This window comes from Calliopsis andreniformis, unplaced genomic scaffold, assembly GCF_051401765.1.
Source record: "Calliopsis andreniformis isolate RMS-2024a unplaced genomic scaffold, iyCalAndr_principal scaffold0033, whole genome shotgun sequence".
Lineage (NCBI taxonomy): Eukaryota > Metazoa > Arthropoda > Insecta > Hymenoptera > Andrenidae > Calliopsis > Calliopsis andreniformis.
Window position 1 is genome coordinate 983,669 of NW_027480442.1, and position 9,079 is coordinate 992,747.

Consider the following 9,079-nt stretch of genomic DNA (forward strand, 5'->3'; position numbering starts at 1 on the left):
ACCAGTACTTTCATACTGTTTGCAGTTATTCCTGTTATACGATGGAAAAACCTTTGCGTCTTTATTGTATTTTATGCTTCTGGCGTTGACTTCTAAGGCCATAGCTATTCGATTTGGTGGAGCAACGCCCTAGAGTGAAGCCTAGGTTGCCCGGAACGTAGAAATGACCATTCATTTCACACTGGTAGCAATTATTCGCTTTATACGATGGAAAAACTGTTATATTTATATTGTATTTTATGCTTCTGGCGTTGACTTCTTAGGCCCGAACTATTCGATCTGGTGCAACAACGCCCTAGAGTGAAGCCTAGGTTGCCTGTAACGTAGAAATGACCATCACTTTCACACGGGTTGCAACTATTCCTGTTATAGGATGGAAAGACTGTTGTATTTTTATTGCGTTTTATGCTTCGGGCATCGACTTCTAAGGCCCTAACTATTCAATCTGTTGGAGCAACGCCCTAGAGTGAAGCCTAGGTTGCTCGGAACGTAGAAATGACCACTTCTTTCACACTGTTTGCAATTACTCATTTAATATGATGGAAAAGCTGTTGTATTTATATCGTATTTTATGCTTCTGGCGTTGACTTCTTAGGCCCTAACTATTCCATCTGGTGGAACAACGCCCTAGGGTGAAGCCTAGGATGCCCGGAACGTAGAAATGACCATAACTTTCCCACTAGTTGCAATTATTCGTTTTATACGATGGGAAAGCTGTTGTATTTATATCGTATTTTATGCTTCTGGCGTTGACTTCTTATTCCCTAACTATTCCATCCGGTGAAACAGCGCCCTAGGGTGAACCCTAGGTTGCCCGGAAAGTAGAAATGACCATAACTTTCACACTGGTAGCAATTATTCGTTTTATACGATGGAAAAACTGTTCTATTTATTTTATATTTTATGCTTCGGGCGTTGACTTCTAAGGCCCTAACTGATTGGTCTGGAGGAGCAACGCCCTAGATTGAAGCCTAGGTTGCCCGGAACGTAGAAAAGACCATAACTTTTACACTGGTAGCATTTATTCGTTTTATACAATGGAAAAACCGTTCTATTTATTTTGTATTTTATGCTTCGGGCGTTGACTTCTAAGGCCCTAACTGTTTGATCTGGTGGAGAACGCCCTGGAGTGAAGCCTAGGTTGCCCGGAACGTAGAAATGACCATAACTTTCACACTGGTTTCTATTATTCGTTTTATACGATGGAAAAACTGTTATATTTATATTGTATTTTATGCTTCTGGCGTTGACTTCTTAGGCCCGAACTATTCGATCTGGTGCAACAACGCCCTAGAGTGAAGCCTAGGTTGCCTGGAACGTAGAAATGACCATCACTTTCACACGGGTTGCAACTATTCCTGTTATAGGATGGAAAGACTGTTGTATTTTTATTGTATTTTATACTTCAGGCGTTGACTTCTGTGGCCGTAGCTATTCGATCGGGTGGAGCAACGCCCTAGAGTGAAACCTAGGTTGCTCGAAATGTAGAAATGACCATAACTTTCACACTGGTTGCAATTATTCATTTTATACCATGGAAAAACTGTTGTACTTATATGGTATTTTGTTCTTATGGCGTTGACTTCTAAGGCCCTAGCTATTCGATTTGGTGGAGCAACGCCCTAGAGTGGGGCCTAGGTTGCCCGGTACGAAGAAATGTCCATTACTTTCACACTGTTTGCAAATATACATTATGTACGATGGAAAATCTGTTGTATTTATGTTGTGTTTTATGCTTCTGGCGTTGACTTCTTAGGCCCTAACTATCTGATCTGGTGGAGCAACGCCCTAAAGTGAAGCCTAGGTTGCCCGGAACGTTGAAGTGACCATAACTTCCACACTGGTTGCTATCATTCGTTTTATATGATGGAAAAACTGTTGTATTTATATTGTATTTTATGCTTCTGGCGTTCACTTCTTAGGCCGTAACTATTCTATCTGGTGGAGCAACGCCCAGGAGAAAAACCAAGGTTGCGCGGAACGTAGAAATGACCACTACTATCACACTGGTTGCAAATTATTTCTGCTATACGATGGAAAAACTGTTGTATTTTTATTGCGTTTTATGCTTCGGGCATCGACTTCTAAGGCCCTAACTATTCAATCTGTTGGAGCAACGCCCTAGAGTGAAGCCTAGGTTGCTCGGAACGTAGAAATGACCACTTCTTTCACACTGTTTGCAATTACTCATTTAATATGATGGAAAAGCTGTTGTATTTATATCGTATTTTATGCTTCTGGCGCTGACTTCTTAGGCCCTAACTATTCCATCTGGTGGAACAACGCCCTAGGGTGAAGCCTAGGATGCCCGGAACGTAGAAATGACCATAACTTTCGCACTGGTTGCAATTATTCGTTTTATACGATTGGAAAGCTGTTGTATTTATATCGTATTTTATGCTTCTGGCGTTGACTTCTTAGGCCCTAACTATTCCATCCGGTGAAACAGCGCCCTAGGGTGAAGCCTAGGTTGCCCGGAAAGTAGAAATGACCATAACTTTCACACTGGTAGCAATTATTCGTTTTATACGATGGAAAAACTGTTCTATTTAATTTATATTTTATGCTTCGGGCGTTGACTTCTAAGGCCCTAACTGATTGGTCTGGAGGAGCAACGCCCTAGAGTGAAGCCTAGATTGCCCGGAACGTTGAAATCACCAGTACGTTCACACTGTTTGCAGTTATTCCTGTTATACGATGGAAAAACTGTTGCATCTGTATTGTATTTTATGCTTCTGGCGTTGACTTCTAAGGCCCTAACTATTCGATCAGGTGGAGCAACGCCCTAGAGTGAAACCTAGGTTGCTCGAAATGTAGAAATGACCATAACTTTCACACTGGTTGCAATTATTCATTTTATACGATGGAAAAACTGTTGTACTTATATTGTATTTTATTCTTATGGCGTTGAATTCTAAGTCCCTAGCTATTCGATATGGAGGAGCAACGCCCTAGAGTGAAACCTAGGTTACCCGGAACGTAGAAATGACCAGTACTTTCATACTGTTTGCAGTTATTCCTGTTATACGATGGAAAAACTTTTGCATCTATATTGTATTTTATGCTTCTGGCGTTCACTTCTAAGGCGCTAGCTATTCGGTTTGGTGGAGCAACGCCCTAGAATGGGGCCTAGGTTGCCCGGTACGTAGAAATGTCCATTACTTTCACACTGTTTGCAAATATACATTATATACGATGGAAAATCTGTTGTATTTATGTTGCATTTTATGCTTCTGGCGTTGACTTCTTAGGCCCTAACTATTTGATCTGGTGGAGCAACGCCCTAAAGCGAAGCCTAGGTTGCCCGGAACGTAGAAGTGACCATAACTTCCACACTGGTTGCTATCAATCTTTTTATACAATGGAAAAACTGTTGTATTTATTTTGCGTTTTATGCTTCGGGCGTTGACTTCTAAGGCCCTAACTGATTGATCTGGAGGAGCAACGCCCTAGTGTGAAGCCTAGATTGCCCGGAACGTTGAAATGACCATAACTTTCACACTGGTTGCTAATATTCGTTTTATACGATGGAAAAACTGTTATATATATATAGTATTTTATAATTATGGCGTTGAATTCTAAGTCCCTAGCTATTTGATCTGGTGGAGCAACGCCCTAGTGTGAATCCTAGGTTACCCGGAACGTAGAAATGACCAGTACTTTCACACTGTTTGCAGCTATTCCTGATATAAGATGGAAAAACTGTTGCATCTTTATTGTATTTTATGCTTCTGGCGTTAACTTCTGACGCGCTAGCTATTCGATTTGGTGGAGCAACGCCCTAGAATGGGGCCTAGGTTGCCCGGTACGTAGAAATGTCCATTACTTTCACACTGTTTGCAAATATACATTATATACGATGGAAAATCTGTTGTATTTATGTTGCATTTTATGCTTCTGGCGTTGACTTCTTAGGCCCTAACTATTTGATCTGGTGGAGCAACGCCCTAAAGCGAAGCCTAGGTTGCCCGGATCGTAGAAATGACCAGTACTTTCACACTGTTTGCTAATATTCGTTTTATATGATGGAAAAACTGTTATATTTATATTGTATTTTATACTTATGGCGTTGAATTCTAAGTCCCTAGCTATTTGATCTGGTGGAGCAACGCCCTAGAGTGAAACCTAGGATACCCGGAACGTAGAAATGACCAGTACTTTCACACTGTTTGCAGTTATTCCTGTTATACGATGGAAAAACTGTTGCATCTTTATTGTATTTTATGCTTCTGGCGTTGACTTCTAAGGCCGTAACTGATTGATCTGGAGGAGCAACGCCCTAGAGTGAAGCATAGATTGCCCGGAAAGTTGAAATGACCATAACTTTCACACTGGTTGCTAATATTCGTTTTATACGATGGAAAATCTGTTATATTTATATTGTATTTTGTACTTATTGCGTTGAATTCTAAGTCCCTAGCTATATCATCTGGTGGAGCATCGCCCTAGAGTGAAACCTAGGTTACCCGGAACGTAGAAATGACCAGTACTTTCACACTGTTTGCAGTCATTCCTGTTATACGATGGAAAAACTGTTGCATCTTTATTGTATTTTATGCTTCTGGCGTTGACTTCTAAGGCCCTAACTATTCGATCAGGTGGAGCAACGCCCTAGAGTGAAACCTAGGTTGCTCCAAATGTAGAAATGACCATAACTTTCACACTGGTTGCAATTATTCATTTTATACGATGGAAAAACTGTTGTACTTATATTGTATTTTATTCTTATGGCGTTGAATTCTAAGTCCCTAGCTATTCGATATGGAGGAGCAACGCCCTAGAGTGAAACCTAGGTTACCCGGAACGTAGAAATGACCAGTACTTTCATACTGTTTGCAGTTATTCCTGTTATACGATGGAAAAACTTTTGCATCTATATTGTATTTTATGCTTCTGGCGTTGACTTCTAAGGCGCTAGCTATTCGGTTTGGTGGAGCAACGCCCTAGAATGGGGCCTAGGTTGCCCGGTACGTAGAAATGTCCATTACTTTCACACTGTTTGCAAATATACATTATATACGATGGCAATGCTGTTGTATTTATATTGTATTTTATGCTTCTGGTGTTGACTTCTTAGGCCCTAACTATTCGATCTGGTGGAACAACGCCGTAGAGTGGAGCCTAGGTTGTCCGGAACGTAGAAATGACCATTACTTTCACACTGTTTGCAATTATTCCTTTTATACGATGGAAAAGCTGTTGTATTTATACCGTATTTTATGCTTCTGGCGTTGACTTCTAAGGACCTAACTATTCGATCTGGTGGAGCAACGCCCTAGAGTGAAACCTAGGTTGCTCGGAATGTAGAAATGACCATAACTTTCACACTGGTTGCAGCTATTCCTGATATAAGATGGAAAAACTGTTGCATCTTTATTGTATTTTATGCTTCTGGCGTTAACTTCTGACGCGCTAGCTATTCGATTTGGTGGAGCAACGCCCTAGAATGGGGCCTAGGTTGCCCGGTACGTAGAAATGTCCATTACTTTCACACTGTTTGCAAATATACATTATATACGATGGAAAATCTGTTGTATTTATGCTGCATTTTATGCTTCTGGCGTTGACTTCTTAGGCCCTAACTATTTGATCTTGTGGAGCAACGCCCTAAAGCGAAGCCTAGGTTGCCCGGATCGTAGAAATGACCAGTACTTTCACACTGTTTGCTAATATTCGTTTTATATGATGGAAAAACTGTTATATTTATATTGTATTTTATACTTATGGCGTTGAATTCTAAGTCCCTAGCTATTTGATCTGGTGGAGCAACGCCCTAGAGTGAAACCTAGGATACCCGGAACGTAGAAATGACCAGTACTTTCACACTGTTTGCAGTTATTCCTGTTATACGATGGAAAAACTGTTGCATCTTTATTGTATTTTATGCTTCTGGCGTTGACTTCTAAGGCCGTAACTGATTGATCTGGAGGAGCAACGCCCTAGAGTGAAGCATAGATTGCCCGGAAAGTTGAAATGACCATAACTTTCACACTGGTTGCTAATATTCGTTTTATACGGTGGAAAATCTGTTATATTTATATTGTATTTTGTACTTATTGCGTTGAATTCTAAGTCCCTAGCTATATCATCTGGTGGAGCATCGCCCTAGAGTGAAACCTAGGTTACCCGGAACGTAGAAATGACCAGTACTTTCACACTGTTTGCAGTTATTCCTGCTATACGATGGAAAAACTGTTGCATCATTATTGAATTTTATGCTTCTGGCGCTGACTTCTAAGGCCCTAACTATTCTATCTGGTGGATCAACGCCCTAGAGTGAAGCCTGGGTTGCTCGGAATGTAGAAATGACCATAACATTCACACTGGTTGTAATTATTCGTTTTATACGATGGAAAAACTGTTATATTTATATTGAATTTTATGCTTCTGGCGTTGATTTCTTAGGGCCTAACTATTCGTTCTGGTGGAACAACGACCTGGGGTGAAGCCTAGGTTGCCCGGAACGTAGAAATGACCATCACTTTCACACGGGTTGCAATTATTCCTGTTATAGGATGGAAAGACTGTTGTATTTTTATTGTATTTTATGCTTCAGGCGTTGACTTCTGAGGCCGTAGCTATTCGACGTGGTGGAAAAACGCCATAGACTGAAGCCTAGGTTGCCCGGAACGTAGAAATGACCATAACTTTCATACTGGTAGCAATTATCCGTTTTATATGATGGAAGAACTGTTGTATTTATATTGTATTTTATGCAGCTGGCGTTCACATCTTAGGGCCTAACTATTCGTTCTGGTGGAACAACGACCTGGGGTGAAGCCTAGGTTGCCCGGAACGTAGAAATGACCATAACTTTCACACTGGTTGCTATTATTCGTTTTATACGATGGAAAAAGTGTTATATTTACATTGTATTTTATGCTTCTGGCGTTGCCTTCTTAGGCCCTAACTGTTCGATCTGGTGGAACAACGCCCTAGAGTGAAGCCTAGGTTACCCGGAACGTAGAAATGACCAGTACTTTCACACTGTTTGCAGTTATTCCTGCTATACGATGGAAAAACTGTTGCATATTTATTGAATTTTATGCTTCTGGCGCTGACTTCTAAGGCTCTAACTATTCTATCTGGTGGATCAACGCCCTAGAGTGAAGCCTAGGTTGCTCGGAATGTAGAAATGACCATAAGCATTCACGCTGGTTGAAATTATTCGTTTTATACGATGGAAAAACTGTTATATTTATATTGAATTTTATGCTTCTCGCGTTGATTTCTTAGGCCCAGCTATTCAATCTGGTGGAACAACGCCCTAGAGTGAGGCCTAGGTTGCCCGGAACGTAGAAATGACCATCACTTCCGTACTGGTAGCAATTATTCGTTTTATACGATGGAAAAACTGTTGTGTTTATATTGTATTTTATGCATCTGGCGTTGACTTCTAAGGCACTAACTATTCGATGTGGTGGAGCAACGCCCTAGAGTGAAGCCTAGGTTGCCCGGAACGTAGAAATGACCATCACTTTCAAACTGGTTGCAATTATTCCTGTTATAGGATGGAAAGACTGTTGTATTTTTGTTGTATTTTATGCTTCAGGCGTTGACTTCTGAGCCCGTAGCTATTCGATGTGGTGGAAGAACGCCATAGAGTGAAGCCTGGGTTGCCCGGAACGTAGAAATGACCATAACTTTCATACTGGTTGCAATTATTCGTTTTATATGATGGAAGAACTGTTGTATTTATATTGTATTTTATGCTGCTGGCGTTCACTTCTTAGGCCCTAACTATTCGATCTGGTGGAACAACGACCTGGGTTGAAGCCTAGGTTGCCTGGAACGTACAAATGACCATCACTTTCACACTGGTTGCAATTATTCCTGTTATATGATGGAAAAACTGTTGTATTTTTATTGCATTTTATGCCTCGGGCATTGACTTATAAGGTCCTAACTATTCAATCTGTTAGAGCAACGCCCTAGGGTGAAGCCTAGGTTGCCCGGAAAGTAGGAATGACGTTAACTTTCATACTGGTTGCAATTATTCGTTTTATAAGATGGAAAAACAGTTGTATTTATATTGTATTTTATGCTTCTGGCGTTGCCTTCTTAGGCCCTAACTGTTCGATCTGGTGGAACAGCGCCCTAGAGTGAAGCCTAGGTTATCCGGAACGTAGAAATGACCAGTACTTTCACACTGTTTGCAGTTATTCCTGCTATACGATGGAAAAACTGTTGCATCTTTATTGTATTTTATGCTGCTGGCGTTCACTTCTTAGGCCCTAACTATTCGATCTGGTGGAGCAACGCCCTAGAGTGAAGCCTAGGTTGCCCGGAACGTAGAAATGACCATCACTTTCAAACTGGTTGCAATTATTCCTGTTATAGGATGGAAAGACGGTTGTATTTTTATTGTATTTTATGCTTCAGGCGTTGACTTCTGAGGCCGCAGCTATTCGATGTGGTGGAAGAACGCCATAGAGTGAAGCCTGGGTTGCCCGGAACGTAGAAATGACCATCACTTTCACACGGGTTGGAATTATTCCTGTTATATGATGGAAAAACTGTTGTATTTTTATTGCATTTTATACCTCGGGCATTGACTTATAAGGTCCTAACTATTCAATCTGTTAGAGCAACGCCCTAGGGTGAATCCTAGGTTGCCCGGAAAGTAGGAATGACGTTAACTTTCATACTGGTTGCAATTATTCGTTTTATAAGATGGAAAAACAGTTGTATTTATATTGTATTTTATGCTTCTGGCGTTGCCTTCTTAGGCCCTAACTGTTCGATCTGGTGGAACAGCGCCCTAGAGTGAAGCCTAGGTTATCCGGAACGTAGAAATGACCAGTACTTTCACACTGTTTGCAGTTATTCCTGCTATACGATGGAAAAACTGTTGCATCTTTATTGAATTTTATGCTTCTGGCGCTGACTTCTAAGGCCCTAACTATTCTATCTGGTGGATCAACGCCCTAGAGTGAAGCCTGGGTTGCTCGGAATGTAGAAATGACCATAACATTCACACTGGTTGAAATTATTCGTTTTATACGATGGAAAAACTGTTATATTTATATTGTATTTTATGCTTCTGGCGTTGATTTCTTAGGCCCTAACTATTCAATCT